Raw genomic sequence first — 17,868 nt, forward strand, 5'->3', positions numbered from 1 at the left:
GGCAAACGCAGGAATGTTTTTTTTGAGGTGCTGTAAGTAGTTTGGTAGCCAGTTTGTATACAGTAAGCTCCCAGCAATTGCTGTGATTAGATAATCTATTTTAGAAATGTGTTTGGGGAATATTGTTTAGGATGGCAGGGAGAATTCACCAGTGCATTTCTGAGCAGTGCTGTTTTACGTCTGTCTCAGCGGTCTCATTAGTTTAATGTCCTGCCTGAGGGAAGTACCCCTGATAATGCAGAGCTCCCTCGGTAATGCATCCAAGTGTTAACGTAGATTTTGGGATTGAAGTCTTTTTTAGTGGGTGTGAAACCAGGCCTTCTAATTCTATGTGTAAGTACTATCAACTGAGCCTAGCAAGTACCTGTGGTGGGCTACTGTAGAACTGCCACTTAAGTTAGGTGTCACTTAAGTTAGGATGGGAAATGACACTTCACTCCATCCAGGACAAAGCAGCCTATTTGATTGGCACTACATCCACAAATATCCACTCCTCCACCAGACTAACAGCAGTCTGTACTGTCTACAAGATGCACAGCAGAAATTCACTTGGGCATCTTAGCCAGTACCTTCCAAACCCACGAACACAGCGATCTAGAAGAACAGGAGCAGCAGATACATGGAAACACCATAACCTGCAAGTTCCACCTTAATTTGGAAATATACCACCGTTACTTTAGTGCCGATGTGTGAAATCCTAAAACTCCCTCCCTAACAGCATTGTGGGTCAACCTACAGCACATGGACTGCAGCAGTTCAAGAAGGCAGCTCACTACCATCTTCTCAAGGACATCTGGGAATGGGCAATAAAAATGCTGGCCCAACCAACGACATCATGAACGAATAAAAGGAAATGAATTACTTGTTGTCCAAAGAAAGCTTGATATATTCATGCTGTCGCAAAGGAACTGAACAAAACCAGCTAGCAGTGATTTTCTAATTGTTAATGTGCCAAAAAACTGAGATTTCTCCAATTGCAGGACCCAGTAGAAGCTATGGGTGATTAAACTCCATGTGTCTGTCCTTGTGTTAGCTCTCACTGATCTTTTTGCCATGAAGATTGCTGAAATTGAAGCTGGTACTCACTGAAAATCAAAGGGAGGGGGTGGGGGGATTCCCCCTACCTACTCAGGTCCTTTATCTGAGGTATCAATGACACTAAAAGCAACTACGAATGCAATATCCACATATGATTAACCTTAATTATCACAAGGAGCAGTAGTACTTAAACACAACATCAGTGTGTCTCACTGTTAAAATAGGTTTTCATCTTCAAAAGCTCATTTCTGGATGATCGCTCTGTCAATGAGTTGTAACGATTGACAAGATCACACTTTTCCACTGTGACTCCAATATTCTTGAAGGCAGAATTTCTATACACATTCCTAAACCAGGCCTTTGGAAAAGAAGACAATATTTCAATTTAGGTCATCAGGTTTGGTTATTAAATCCACCCTGGTCATGCTGGGCTCAATCCCTATGCTCATAATCTGCCCAGGTGGATGCCAAGATAGGTGTAACTCACTGTATTTTTGGGCAGGATTGAGTGACCATTGTCCAATCAGTACTGTAAACACATTTTTCCCCTTTCCGGTTACCATGTGCAGACCCTGTGTAAGAGCAAGCACAAAACATATTATTGAGTCATTAAACAAAGAAATGGTTCACATCATAACTGACAGAAATGTACAGAAAGCAAAGTGCCTTACAACATGCAAAACCACAGGAATAACATTGGAATGACAAAATATCTCACAATATCTCCTTACCAGAGTGGTGTTTGACAATTAAAGCCGCTGATTTTTAGGATAAGAACAGAAATATCTGGCAGCATTTTGGCCATGGAACATCTGTAAAGTGTGTAACAGTTTAATGCGGACAGACTGTTTGTAAAAACTGCAAGCTTGTTTTGAGCAAGTACACAGGAAAAGGAACATGTGAAAAGAATAAAAGTCACAATAAGATGGTGGGCAGATGTTATTAAGTCATAGAGTCATAGAGATGTACAGCATGGAAATAGACCCTTCGATCCAACCCGTCCATGCCGACCAGATATCCCAACCCAATCTAGTCCCACCTGCCAGCACCCGGCCCATATCCCTCCAAACCCTTCCTATTCATATACCCATCCAAATGCCTCTTAAATGTTGCAATTGTACCAGCCTCCACCACTTCCTCTGGCAGCTCATACCATACTCGTACCACCCTCTGCGTGAAGAAGTTGCCACTTAGGTCTCTTTTATATCTTTCCCCTCTCACCCTAAACCTATGCCCTCAAGTTCTGGACTCCCCAACCCCAGGGAAATGACTTTGTCTATTTACCTTATCCATGCCCTTCATAATTTTGTAAACCTCTATAAGGTCACCCCTCAGCTTCTGATGCTCCAGGGAAAACAGCCCCATCCTGTTCAGTCTCTCCCAATAGCTCAAATTCTCCAACCCTGGCAACATCCTTGTAAATCTTTTCTGAACCCTTTCAAGTTTCACAACATCTTTCCGATAGGAAGGAGACCAGATAAACCTTAAGGGTTTGCACAACCTTGTATAAACCTTTGTTATTCCTTCAGGATATGAAGGTCCACATAAATAGGGCAGAGTTTAAGTCCCACCAGCACCAGAGGGACATAACAGCACCTTTGAACAGATTGACAAGAAAATCTCGATAAATTAGCTCCACCTGGCTTGCTGCACTATTTACCTAGGTCATGGCTGATCATGGATTGGTCCACATCCATACCAACCTGCAATACCCTTGCACCCCTTTATATGTCAAAAATCTATCCACTTCTTCCTTAAGAACAGTCAAAGACTCTACTTCCCTTGTCTTTTCATGAAGAGCGTTCCAAAGACTCCCAACCCGCAGTGAGAAGAAAATTCTCTTCTCTGTCTTAAATGGGTGACCCTTTATTTTCAAATTGTGATCTCTTGTTCTAGATTTTCCCACAAGAGGAAACATCACCTCATGCACCTGTCTCTCAGGATCTTATATGTTTCAATCAGGTTACCTCATATTCTTCTGAACTCCAGTGAATATATCTCGATGGTGACATCTTGAAAAATGTCCCTATTACAAAGGAGGAAGTCCTGGATGTTTTAAAATGCATAAAAGTGGATAATTCCCCTGGAGCTGATCAGGTGTACCCTAAAACTCTACGGGAAACTAGGGAAATGATTGCTGGGCCTCTTGCTGAGATATTTGTAGTCACAGGTGAGGTGCCGGAAGACTGGAGGTCGGCTAACGTGGTGCCACTATTTAAGAAAGGTGGCAAGGACAAGCCAGGGAACTATAGACCAGTGAGCCTGACATCGGTGATGGGCAAGCTGTTAGAGGGAATGCTGATGGACAGGATGAACATGTATTTGGAAAGACAAGGACTGATTAGGGACAGTCAGTATGGCTTTGTGAGTGGGAAATCATGTCTCTCAAACTTGATTGAGTTGTTTGAAGAAGTAACAAAGAGGATTCATGAGGGCAGAGTATCTCATATGTTTGATCTATATGGACTTCAGTAAGGCGTTTGACAAGGTTGCCCATGGGAGACTGATTAGCAAGGTTAGATCTCATGGAATATGGGGAGAACTAGCCATTTGGATACAGAACTGGCACAAAGGTAGAAGACAGAGGTTAGTGGTGGAGGGATCTTTTAAGACTGGAGGCCTGTGACCAGTGGAGTGCCACAGGGATTAGCGGTGGGTCCACTCCTTTTCTTCATATATATAAATGATTTGGATATGAACATAGGAGGTATAGTTAGTAAGTTTGCAGAGGACACCAAAATTGGAGGTGTAGCGAAAAGTGAAGGTTACCTCAGGTTACAATGGGATCTCTTATCAGATGGGCCAATGGGCTGAGAAGTGGCAGATGGAGTTTAATTCAGATAAATGCGAGGTGCTGCATTTTGGGAAAGCAAATCTTAGCAGGACTTATACACTTAATGGTAAGGTCCTTGGGAGTGCTGCTGAACAAAGAGACCTTGGAGTGCAGGTTCATAGTTCCTTGGAAGTAGAGTTGCAGATAGATAGGATAGTGAAGAAGGCATTTGGAAAGCTTTCCTTTGTTGGTCAGAGTATTGAGTACAGGAGTTGGAAGGTCATGTTGCAGCTGTACAGGAGATAGCTTAAGCCACTTTTGGAATATTGCGTGCAATTCTGGTCTCCTTCCTATCAAAAGGATGTTGTGAAACTTGAAAGGGTTCAGAAAAGATTTCCAAGGCTGGTATCAGGGTTGGAGGATTTGAGCTAGAGGTTATAAAGGCTGGGGCTGTTTTCCCTGGAGCGTCGCAGGCTGAGGGGTGACGTTATAGAGGTTTATAAAATCATGAGGGGCATGGATAGAGTAAATAGACAAGGTCTTGTCCCTGGATGGGGAAGTCCAGAACTAGAGGGTATAGTTTTAGCGTGAGAGGGGAAAGATATAAAAGAGACTTAAGGGGCAACTTTTTCACACAGAGGGTGGTGTGGAATGGGCTATCAGGGGAAGTGGAGGATGCTAGTACAATTGCAACATTTAAAAGGCATCTGGATGAAGGCATATGAATAGGAAGGACTGAGAGGGATATGGGCCGGGTGCTGGCAGATGGGACTGGATTGGGGTGAGATATCTGGTCAGCATGGACGGGTTGGACCGAAGGGTCTGTTTCCATGCTGTACATCTCTGTGACTCTATGAGTCTGTATGCCTCACCTGTTCTAGGTATTAATCTTTGAGGAGAAAGTGAGGTCTGCAGATGCTGGAGATCAGAGATGGAAATGTGTTGCTGGAAAAGCGCAGCAGGTCAGGCAGCATCGAGGGAACAGGAGAATCGACGTTTCAGGCATTAGCCCTGATTCCTGAAGAAGGGCTAATGCCCGAAACATCGATTCTCCTGTTCCCTAGATGCTGCCTGACCTGCTGCGCTTTTCCAGCAACACATTTCCTGTTCTAGGTATTAATGTTGTAAGCTTTCCCTGAACTGTTTCCAACACATTTAGATCCTTCCTTATGTATCCTTCTTCTCTGTACCTTGTATCCTTTTTGAAGTCATTAAAAACTCTCCTTGTATCTTTAACCATTTCCCACTCACTGAGTACCTGTGTGCTTGTTAACTGCTGTATAGGAGCCAACACAGGGACACTAAGCTCTAGGATGCCCTCCTTAAACCTGTCCATCTCTGCCTATCGTTTATCCTTTAAGATATTGTTCTATTTGTCCTGTGTAACCTCTCCTAATATTTCTTACTATAATTCAATGTTATTACATTCCAATGAGTTTCCTTGGACAATGTATTACATCAAAGGTGACATACAAGTCTAACTTTATGTTGTAGTATTGTCATATGATCACACAGTTCATTAATTCATAGAAGGCAGCTATTCGGTCCATCGTGCCTATGCCAGCTCTCTCAAAGTGAAATCACGCTGATTTCAACTCTCTGCTTTTCTTCTGTTCTGCTCCTCATTTCTGTTCACAAGTGCTTTTCCACTTTCTTGTTAGGAATTCTGCTTTCACTACCACATCTTGCAGTGAAGCCCAAGGGAGACCTTGCGAAGTATACAAATTGGAATACTAGATCACACATCAATTATCAAAATACAAGGGACATCAGAGGATGTGTCCAAAAAGGAACAGTCCTATTCACCTACATTGACAATTTGAACTTAGTTTTTAAAAATCAGAAATAAAAGCTGGCACCAGAATAAATAAACATGGGATTGTTAAATTGTGTTAAAACTGAACTGGCTGGCTCATGCTCTTCAGGGAAGTAAACCTGCTAGCTTCATATGAGATCATAAGAGCAGAAGGAGGGCAATCAGCCCATTGAGTATACTCCATCAGTCAATGAGATTATGGCTGATCTGATAATCCTCAACCCTACCTTCCTGCGTTTTCCCTATAATCCTTGCTTCCCTGTCTCTCTCAGGTTTGAATATACTTTATGACCCTGCCTCAATAGCCTTCTGTAGTAAAGATTTTCACAGATTCATTGCCCTCTGAGAGACAAAATTCCTCCTCATCTCTATCTGAAGTATTCTCAGATAATGCAATCTTGTGCTAGAATCTCCCATGTAGGGAAAGAACCTCTCACCTGACCAATATGTATTTTTTCATTTTTCTCTCATGGGATGTAAGCATCTTTAGGACAATCATTATTTGTTGCCCATCCCTAATAATGTATTTGAGTGAGTGACTTGCTCGATCATTTCATAGGGCAGATAACAGTCAACATATTGCTGAGTCACATATAAACTAGATTAGGGAAGAATGGCAGATTTTCTTCCAGAAAGTACATCAGCAATTCACATTATGTTTTACGACAATCGGTGATTGTTTCATTGTTACTGTTACCGAGACCGGCTTCAATTTCAAGCTGTTCTGATGTGATTTGAGCCTTTGTCAGCAGAGCATTAGCCAGGGCTTCTGTTGCTTCAGCCGAGTGACCCTAGCTCTTAGCCACCATCACCCCATTTAGGTTCTACACCAATGTGACTATCTCTTAAAAAGCATTCATGAAATTAACTGGCCCTTTTATATGAGTTTTTTTTAAAAGTTTCTCTCACACTGTTTTTCTCGAAAATAGGCATCTTCAGAAAAAGAGTGTTTGATCTGCTTCTAGCATGTCCTCTCATTGCAGTCACCTTAATGCACAAGAATAGAAAGTTCACTGTCTATGTTAGTCCTGCAGTTGTAGTTATGCCATGCGATTGCAATGGGAACATTTTAATTAATAGAAACCGGCAGTGAATGTGCCCTGACTTATGCTCCCATCCTGTGAACTAGCTGTAAAGCTCAAACTTTGAACATTGTTTCAATGTCTTAATGCCCTGTGGCAGGAGCATTCAAGTTGAACCGTTATTCCTCACACACAGAATTTGCTGATCTAAATACCTTCCTGACTTTTGAACTTTTGGATGTCAGGCTGCCTGTGTTTGCTTTTAAATCACGTTGTCAGTTTGCAAATTCTGCACCTAATCTTATTTCCCAATTGTTGCCTGACAACCTGTTTCTAATCAATTGATGAGCCTTCACAGATTTAAGTTCACCAACTCATCCCTATCATTTTGCTGATTTTGTATACTGACAGTCTCTCCAGGGAACCAGACTACCCAGATAGCAGCTGATATATTGTCTGTTATGGATGCCTCTTTGGAAAAAAAAGCCCCTATCAACCATTCAGAGACATTATCACCCATCTCTAGAACAGATGGTACTTGAACCTGGGCCTCCTACGCCAGAGATAGGGACAGTATCATTGCACTACAAAAGCCCTGGATCTTTATATTTATATTCAGATAGAAAGCTTCGTACTAATTAATTGGAAGTTCTTTGCTGTGAAGGAAACCATTTTACTGCACCCTATTCGTAACACACCCATTGAGTTAAAGATTCCCATTTTAAAAATTGAAGAATAGATATGACATCTGATTGCTGTATGCAGACTTTGCCATTGGGTCATGTTTTGTTATCAGAATTAAAATGAGGCTGAAAAAATTGGTCATCTATAATAGTCATGCAGGAAAGCCCACAATGTATTATTTAAAGCATGCATACAATTCAATTCTCTTGAAATACTGTTCACTTTTTTACAGAATGGAGAACAGATAGTATTGTGGGAAAAATACAAAGGAACAGCTTACCATTTTTGTTTAATTCATGCTGACATTTCTCTGCTTTTAACTATTTACACTTTTAACTTTGATTAATTGTCCATTGAGAAATCTAGTGGAAAGATTACAACTTGTCATTGAAGACAACATATGGTTTAAAATTGCTCACACATCTTTGTTTTGCTTGTTGCATGTGGTCGATAATGAGGTGACATTATTTTAAAGTGAAAGACAGAAGGTTTAAAAAGGATTTGAGGAAATAAGTTTTCACCCAGATGGTAGTGGGGGTCTGGAATGCACTGCCGGGGATAACTGAGGCAGAAACAGCCTTTAAAAAGGATTAGGTTGAGCATTTTAAGTTGTCATATGGCCTAGTGTGGGAAAATGGGACTAGTGCAGGTAGTAGTATATTTTTGGCGGTACAAACTTGATGGGCCAAAGGGCTTCTTTTGTACTCTATGTCCATTCATACAACAGTGTTGTTGTCAAAACAGTAATTTGGAGTGAAAACAACAAATGCCAGAGATCACTGCAGGTCAGTTTTTATTTGAAGATAGAACTATATACAAACAATGACTTTGTCAAACATATCTGTTCTGTGGGAAGGCTATACTTTATTCTATCTACCCATCAAATATTGGTCATCAGTTTAGGATGCACCTCACAAAGTACATGTACAGCACAACAAAGCTGGCAGAAGGTAAATAAGTTCCCATTGGGTACTAAACTCAGGTGGCAGTGCCCAATATTTTGGATGAGGACAGGGACATCAGAATGAGAGGTTGCATGCTTAAAATACAGATGAGGAGGAATTTTCTTCTCTGAGAGAGTGGTGAATCTGTGGAATTGTTTACCACAGAGAGCTATCGAGGCAAGTCATTATGTATACTCAAAGCTGAGAGAGACAGCTTTTTTAATCAGTAACAGCATTCAAGGGTTGTGGGGACAAGGCAGAAAAGTGCATTTTGAGGATCATCAGATCAGCCATGATCTCATTGAATGGCAGAGCAGACTTTGATGGACTGAATGGCCCACTTCTGCTCCTATTCCTTATGTTCTGAAGGTCTTCTGGATGTCAGGAAAGTTGCACCACATTTTTCTGCAAGGAATTAGTTGTCATCACAGAGTCTCCACGGATGAAGATTTGGCCCAGACGTGTGCAGCCCAGTGTGAAAGTGGGAGAAGAGTCCATCTGCAATGTAGCTGATTTCTGGTTGATGATCAAAAGGATCGGAGATAAGCTCATAATTTACAGGAGATTGTCTGCTCTTAATGTAAAAGTGTCAATCTAGTATAGTAAAAGGGGTTAGGGAGCTTCGATAGTCCATCAGAGCCACACTGCCAGTGGATAAAACAGCTCAGACTGAAGATGTTTTTGTTTTGGTGGCACGACTTAATAGCAGAGTGACAAAGCAAGTGAAGCAGTTTGAGCTGCAAGCTTGAGAAATTCTCAGCAAGCCAGGTAACACCTGTATAGAAAGAAAAACAGAGTTAACAGGCTGGATCGTTGCTCCCAAAGCAGAGGGTGTGATTTGGGAAATCTCCAAGAGCACTGAACCGGCCCAGAAGGATAAAGTTGTTCACTTTAGGGTGGGAAGGTGTTGGGTGAAGTTGGGCCCACTGCCCCATGGCCATGGTTTGGAAGTAACCACCAAAGATGCTGAGTGCCAAGTGGTCTCTTTAATAGGCCCATTTGCTTCTTTCAGACTTTGCAGTGGCTTTTTAAATGTTAAGTCCTGTATTTCTCACTCTTCACACCCCTCCAAACTACTCCCCATGCCTTAATCATCTTTTCACTCACCCCCCTGCGTTCTGCCCCTGCCCATGGCTCCTTATAGCAACTCCCCCCAAGCTAACTAATGCCTACCCACATAACCTACCATAAATGTAACTTGTGGAAGCAACTATGCACTAATTATCATATAATAACAGCTCTTGGAGTAATGTCAACAAACAGCTGTCATAATTGCTTGAAAGTATATTTTCAGTTCTAATTGGCATGGAAAGGCTGTTTTCTGTTTTGTTCTTATAGGGATGGAGATTTAAATAACTCATCACTTCAATGCCAGCTTAAATTTAGATCATACTTATGCCTTTGCTCACCACCCTTTGCTCTTACACCCTTAATGCCAACTCATCCAATATTCACCATGGTAGACCTTGGGAGCCAGGTTGAGATGGAAAAAATTAATGTCTAAATATCTATTGTGGCCTTTTCGATATTAAAGAAAAAAAACTCACGTTTGTGAAAGTCAGTTGAAAAATATAAGAACTCCTTCAGTAGTTCATCCCTTATAAAACAGTCTTGTATTCATAAGCCTGCACCCAAGACAGTTAATCCCTTAATATTCCCTTTGAACTGTTAAGCATACCATAAACTAGCAAGGACTTGCTGACATAACTGGGGGGTCATGGAATACAACCAAGCATTAATATGCATATAATGATAACCCTAGGGATAATGTCAAGAAACAGCTGTTGCAGTTGCTAGAACAGGTATTTTCAATTCTCAATTACATGGATAGACTATTTGTTCTTCACTTTTTTATACGGCTATGGATTTAACCAACTTGTCAGCTTCATTTCTTTTAACAAAATGACACATGCAGGCTTTTTTTTATTTAAAAGGCTGAGGATTTAAATAACTTTACACTTGATAGTTCTACAAACCTCATCCACCTTCCATGAGATTTTACATCATCTCCATAAATTTTGTAACTCCCATACTGCAAGGTAATAGCTTTGCTACAGGGAAAATGGGGTCCATTTGAACTCAGCACGGAGTTCAAATAGCACTACTGACTTTAGATTTGTTACATGTGTAAGTCATGCTCCAACCTTCTTCCCAGTCAGACTTGTACAGTCTTCAATATTGATTTCCAAGTCTATGTTCCATCTGCTAACTGAATGGTCCACAAAATCTTTGTGACTACAAAAACTGACACCAATGTTTTGACTTTATGACCTCAGATTAGAATGGTGACAGGTCATGGACCTGAAACGTTAGCTCTGTTTCTGTACCCTTATATATTTCCTGGCCTGACCTGCTGTATATCCATTTCCAGCATTTACATATTTTGTTTTCACAATCTTGATGAATAAATTATTTTAATTTTTGACTTACTCAATTGTTTTTAGAAGATAACTTTGGTGTTGCATCCAATTCCTATAAATGTTATCAGGATGACTGAGTATTTAGATTTAAGAAGTGAGCCAATTTGAATGATAGTGAGTACACGAGAGCCGCTAATGTGTAAGTGAAAGACAGAGCATTTAGTGTTTGTGGCACATGATTGAAAGTGTTACTGGAGGAAGTTCTCTTCCACAAGTTTCATTTTATTAGTAAGGCTGGTCTCCGGGGTGGAAAAGTCACTGGCTTGCATACCAAAGACACAGTCATCACCATAGATTAATCTCTCTCTGCTCCTCTGAAAACAGTAAACAGTAAACAGAATGAGCTGCTGCTGAAAATGATTTATATTCTATTCATGGTTACTGACCGTAACATAGTTGGAACATTGGCACTTGTGAGTTATGAGGCTGTTTCACTCAATGGATGCAAATTGTGACCAGTGAGTCCTCACCGGGTATTTTGCCTGATTTATGGAAAGACAGGAATGACATGTCACTCACTTTGTTGCAACTTATGGATTGTTTAAAAAAATAGTGAGGACTCTAATGAGTAAATGTTCATATATCATGCAATTGCATATTATTCAGACCTTCATTGACAGTTCTGTTCTAGTGCAATGAGAAAAACTGAAATGTTGTAGGCTTATCTCAGTCTACACTACAAAGGCTAATTTCTCTTTCTTGAGTTCTATGTGTGAAAGTAAATGCTTCACTGGAAGAAAACCATTTGTTTGTAGGTGTTGTCACTAATGACCACAATACCTCTTTTGTTTTGGCAACAGAAACCGATAATGTAGATTCTGATATAAATTACAATGTAGCTGAGAGTAAAATGAAATGGTCACTTCAAAATAAAAAGCCCTTTTCTAGTTTGGATCTGACTATTGATGTTGTTCCCATCATGGTAAACTCAGAAGGCCTCTCAATAAGCTGGAAGATCTTTTATAATCAATTTGATTGCATTCTGCACATCTACAACTGCATTCAGTTTGAGGTATAAATTTGCAGAAGCTCTAAGTAGTTTTTGAGTTTGTGTACCTATAATTGGAAAGAACTTACACCTGGTTATCTGATGCAATAACTTATAAGTGTGAAGGTTTTGGACACAGCCTTCAGCGCTCTCTCTATTATTGCTGAAAAGAGTGACAGATTGCTGATGCTTTTTGCTTTGCACTCATCAGGCAAATACAAGAAGGCCAAATTTCAAAGGATCACAACAATTTATATTACAGGAGAAACGGATGTTGATTGGTTGGCACCTCAACACTGTTTGTCCCAGTGCTTTGGAGAAAGCAATGGGAAACCATAGCATCCCTAAGCTTCTGGATAACTTAAATTTATAATACTTCTGCAAGGATCTTTAATCTGGTCATACAGGTGTCCACAAAAGTTCTTTGAGTTTCCTTGCACTGTTTTTAACATGTTGTTTCCACTGGTTTGCCATCCAATCCAAGAACTGGCAGTCTTGGATATTTTTTGCCATTGTTAGTTTAGTGGTAGTACTATGGTGTCCTGGTCTATAGATTGGATTGATGTCAGAGTTTCTGATATCTGTTAGTGGGACCAGTGGGAATGGAAGTATCGATCTCAAAATAGCAAATTTTTCCTTTTAAAATTCATTAGAAGCATATCAGTCCTTGTTCATGTTTACCTAAGATATTGTTTTGTTAGTTACTGGAAACTTGGAATGACCATTTGAGTTCATATCCTGAGTTGCTTCATGTGGTGCAGATTGCCCTGGAGAACCATCTAAAAGGCATTTGGTATCCCCTGGTCAAGGGAGTTTTATCCAGTTGGAATTTGGGTTTGTATGACCTTTTGTGCCCAGTGAGGTAAATGTGTTTTTACCCCAGTAGCATTATTACTGGTAATGTGATTTCCAGTGAGAGTCTTGCAATGTGACAAGGTTGGGGGAAAAAAAAAGGACAGATGACAAAGAGATATAAAGAATACAAAGTAGTCAGAAAGGTCAGTCAACATGATAGAGCTTCTTTTCCACCTGAGATAGATTGTGGCAATCAATTAATGCTGGTGGAGCATATTGCATCACAAGCCAGCATTGCTAGAAAGATTGTCATTAGCCATATATAGATTTCTGTTTTGTTGTATTCAATGTGGGCATCTGTGGCTAGTCCAGCACACACCTGCCCATCCTGATTGCAAGGGGAGAAGTTTAAGATTCAACCACATTGCTGCGGATCTAGAGACACATGGAGGCAAGGCCAGAAGAATAGGTCAGATTTCCTTCTGTCAAGGACATTAGTGAACCAAATAGTTTTTTTTTATGACAATCAACAATGGTCACTTAGTTATCATTAGGCTAGCTTTTAATTCCAGCTTTTTATTGAATTCACCATCTGTCATGGTGGGAGTTAAGTCTGTTTCCCAAGAATGTTCTGCTGGAGTTGAGTTTTAGTTGCAGGGTGTCTGTTAGAAGGGCATTTGCCTCCACCAGATAGTGCAGGACCAGCGTAGGCAACGATTCTGGCAGTATGTTGTGCTCTCAAATAAAAAAAAAACATTTTGGTCAGATTTTTGTTACTCAGTTGTTAAGATGAGATCTTAAATTTTTTCTGGCTCAGTAAATGTGTTTCAGTTTAAAGAACCGCAGTAGATCCAATTATTGCTCCAAAGGGATGCAAATCTGACACAACAACACTAGAGGCAGATTCGATGTGGTCGTGAGGATGAACAGGTGCCAATGCAGGGTGGTTGAAGGTCAAGGTTCGATGGGAATTAGAACATTGAACAGTACACCACAGTACAAGCCCTTCAGCCCACAATGTTGTGCCAAGCATTTATCTTATTCCAAGATCAACCTACCCTACACACCATTCGATTTACTGCTGTCCGTGTGCATGTCCAGCAGTCACTTAAGTGTCCCTAATACCTCTGACTCTACTACCACTGCTGGCAGTCCATTCCATGCACCCACCACTCTCTGCGTAAAGAACCTACCTCTGACATCTCCCTATACCTTCCTCCAATCACCTTAAAATTATTATCCCTCGTGATAGCCATTTCTGCCCTGGGGAAAAGTGTGTGACAATCTATCTATGCCTCACATTACCTTGATTTGGAGACAACCACCTGATGAAGGAGTGGTGTTCCGAAAGCTAGTGCTTCCAATTAAACCTGTTAGACTATAATCTGGTGTTGTGTGATTTTTAATTTTGTACACCCCAGTCCAACACCGGCATCTCCAAATCATGTCTACTACCGACACCACTAACTGCCGGCTTAAAGTGGAGAGGATCTCCAAGAAGATCGCGCATATTGAAATTACAACCACCTGATGAAGGAGCTGCACTCCGAAAGCTAGTGCTTCCAACTAAACCTGTTGGACTATAACCTGGTGTTGTGTGATTTTCACATTATCTTGCATTCATCCCTGTTGTTTTGACACTGTTTGACCCTTATCTGTCATTCCTCATTTCTTGTCACCATTCACTCCACCCTCTCACCCCTCCTCATCCTCCTCCATGAGACCTCATGCCTCTTTTATGTCGGCTCATTATCCTAACCAATACCACCTCATGCCCCCATTGCACTCATTTCCACTCATTCTCTATTCACCTCGGTGGCCACTAGGGGCATGTAGGAGTGAACAGAAATAAGCATATAATAATCTAATAGAGCTGTCATTGATATGCAATATCCAATTCAAAGCCTTTAAGTCATCTCAAGTGGTTAATCTCTTATGAAAACAAACAAATTTGTATTTAGACTCCATGTCAAAGATAGCAAATCCTTTAATAGCATCTCCAAACTGAATAGAACTGCAAAACCCAGAAACACCCTCTGAGATGAATAAAGCTTTTCAAACTCAGCTGAGCATTCATAATGATATAATACTTGCCCAAGAGGAAATGTTAACAGATGTCTATTGGAACTGCATGATCAAATGTTAATGATATTTTCTAACTTATACCCCAGATAACTGTCAATAGCAGCAGTCCTGAAGGATTGTTGTTTTGATCTCTCACTGACAGCTTAAGCCTTATTTATTTCCCAAGTTAAAGAGCTGGGGACTTAAGAGACTTTCAACTTAAATCGGCCTTAGCAGTCTTTGAAGAACATTCAAGGCTTTTCCATAATTAACATTATGGGTTAAAGCTGTTATAACAACCGAAGTGTGGTCTATTTGAAGTTCAAATAGTTTTGCTGCATTTGGGTTTGCTGTCTGATGGATTGCAACCCACCACCTTAACTCCAACAACAAAAATAGAACCAGTCAGAAATAGTGAGGGGAAGATTTTCCATCCTAAGATCCCACATACTATTTTTAAAGGTCTTCAGGTCCGTCTTGACTTTGTAATAATCCAGCTGTTCTTGTTTAGTCTGTTAAAAGTAAAATTTACAGGCAAAAATTTGAATATAAATTTAAGAACAGTAAACAAATAATTTACTGCAGCAATTCAAAATTATCTTTACACTGCAATAATGCTAGAGAATAATGTTGCAATTATCTTTCAAAGATGAGTGTTTTTCATGTCAAGAGAATACTTTGAAAATGTTTAATGATTGTAAGAACTTGATCCATAATGGAGATTTGGTGTTCTACAGTGACATTAAATGAGATGCAGCTAGAAACTTAGCTGCCATTGAGAAAAATAGAGGACAAGAAGGGTGGAGGTTTCCTTGTTTTGAATGGAGGGAACAAGTGCCATGGATACTCCTGTAGAAAATTGACAAGAAACTGTCTAACCTTATTGTATCTGGAGGCATTTCTTGCCTGCTCACTTCTGACCTAGATATTACTGTGAGGTTGCAGAAGGGTAAAGGATCACCCACTAACTACAGGTATCATCCAATTTCATAAAATGTAATTTAATATGATGGCAATTTGACAGATACAAATTGCATTTATAAAATGGCTTTATATAATATAGTATATATGATTCACTACAGTGCTTTACAGATAATGAAGTGATTTTAATGTGGAGCTGCCTCTGTAATGTTGTGAACCGAGCAACCAATTTGAACTACAGAGAAAATCATAGAAAAGTTACAGCATGGCCAGATGCCAGTCAGCCCATTGTCTCTGTGCCAGCTGAATAAGATAGTTGCCCTTTCTAATCCCACTTCCCAACACCTGGACTATACCCTTGAAGGTTGAGGGTCTCTGTCTCTAGCACCAAGACTGGCAGAAAAGCCCACAATAACTAGATATCTGACCAAAAACTTCACTTTAGAGCATAACAATCAAGTGAGGGTATTGTCCAGAAGATTACTCTTTGCTGCAAGATATTTTACTTGAAAAGGCCTCAGCTTGGATAATAGAAGCCCAATGCAGGCAGGAGGAACAACAGTTTTTCTGCTTATGCACTTCGCAACCCATAGGACTCAACATTGAGTTCAACATCTTCAGACCTTGACTTCTGACCATAGTTTTGTTCAAAATGTTTCTCAGGGAAGTTCTCAGCTTCACGATGTTGCTACCAGGACTTTCATAACCTGGTCATGCTTGAACACTTGCCCTCTGCACTCAACCATTCAGTTGTGTACCACAAAACTGCCTGCTGTTCACAACTGTTTCAACTGATTGGCATTTCACCTAAAGTGTCACCTCTTCCCATCACTGCATGCAAATCTTTCAAGACAATTAAGATTTTGAGAAAAACAAATCTGCCCTTTAGATACGGCCTTTTAATTTATGATCCAGTCAATAAGAATTAAACACCATTGTATCAGCAGCATACTATGTCATCATTTCTCCCTCAAATTGTAATTTATTTCTTTGGATTGTTGGTTCACAATTAGTTCTGTTGTGAAGTCTGTATTCATGATAGGCAATGTATTATGCTCTATGTTCTACAGGGGTTTTTGATAATTTGATGCTTGAACTACAGCTTTTCAATATTGTTCACTAAACCAACACACAAGCCATTAAAGAAACTGCATAATGGATTTATATAGCCCTAGATAATCCATCTCATTCCATGACTAATCTAAACATATTATTTTTATTTAAAAGAAGAACTGCAACTGAAATCTTTCGCAGGGCTACTTGTATTCTGCCAGTATAAATGCACCTGAAGTACAATGAGGATTCCTTTGAAACTTAAGACAATATAACTCTTCAAGTTGTATTAGGAATTCTAAAGAAGAATCATATTGAATTCAAAACATTAAATTTGATTTTCTATTTCTCCAGTATCTCTGTCTTCATTATAGTTATCATTTTCTCAATGCCTTTTTTCTATGCAGCAATGTTACTACAAGAGAAAACACAGAATTAGGTCAAGGAATAGCTGACTGGTAGGGCGAGTGGGTTTGGAGTTCTCTCTCGAGAAATGTCCATTTGAGCTGTGTATCCTTTTGATAGAGTGAGCTCATCTCAAACAGTTTCTCAGTTACATTGCAGAGTGGGTGCAGACGACTACTGTATAAAGTTTTGGCTGAGAGATAAAGCTTGAAGATACAAGGAAGAATGGTGAATGACTGTTGATGTGTGATTTGTACATGCCCTGGTGTCTGCTCTTATCCATGCGATGTACTCACTGACCAAAGTTTCACACTCATCTGGTAGCTTAACCAGATGGTAGACATTCAGTCATTTGCAGTTCTGAGGCAGTAGCTTGGGTGTTTAAACTCAGCTGCACAAACTCAAACTCTTGGGGCTGGTCTCTCAGTGATGGGCTTACAGGCAAGCAGGCTGGGAAATGCCTTTCATGCTGCATCCGTCATCTACCTCTGTGCACCTGACCCCACCTCAATGTTACCAAGGGCAAGATTAACATTGGTTTACTGACCTATCCTTGAGCCTATTGAAACTCCTATGTGGCCACTGAATCCTCTCCTTAACGTTCTTATCTTGCCACAACTGGGATTTAACTAATAGCAAGATAAATGATTCCAAAAAGTGTCCAACCCGGCATCTTTCACTGTGAGAGTATTTGGTCAATGAGATGGTACAGATGCTTCATTCATGGCGTCATAAGAAGTCCCCAAAGTTTTCCACCCCCTCACTTGGGACTTCTAGGCCTGACCCTCTGAACTGCCCTTCAAGCTCTCCTCACTCCTCCCCAAACTAAGCTTTATTTCCAGCTCCATGGCTCCTCAAAGTTGGAGATTGCACATAGTCGCAGCAGTAGTTACAACTCTCTATGGCATTACTTGGACCAGACAGATCATGAAGATTTCATTGCCC

At 40.3% G+C, this 17,868-nt stretch overlaps 1 protein-coding gene and 1 long non-coding RNA gene across 7 annotated transcripts in view; one reads left to right on the top strand and one right to left on the bottom strand.

Annotated features, from left to right (window-relative positions):
* The window catches only part of ccser1 (coiled-coil serine-rich protein 1), a 1,299,391-nt gene that overhangs the window by 1,271,720 nt on the left and 9,803 nt on the right, over positions 1-17,868 (top strand). The gene's annotated exons all lie outside the window — the stretch shown is intronic.
* Positions 8,252-17,868, bottom strand: part of LOC122539491 — a 79,232-nt gene continuing 69,615 nt past the window's right edge. The window contains exon 3 of the long non-coding RNA XR_006309106.1: positions 8,252-9,052. This is a non-coding gene — a long non-coding RNA (uncharacterized LOC122539491). The remainder of the gene's footprint in view (positions 9,053-17,868) is intronic.

This window comes from Chiloscyllium plagiosum, chromosome 32, assembly GCF_004010195.1.
Source record: "Chiloscyllium plagiosum isolate BGI_BamShark_2017 chromosome 32, ASM401019v2, whole genome shotgun sequence".
Taxonomy (NCBI): Eukaryota; Metazoa; Chordata; class Chondrichthyes; order Orectolobiformes; family Hemiscylliidae; genus Chiloscyllium; species Chiloscyllium plagiosum.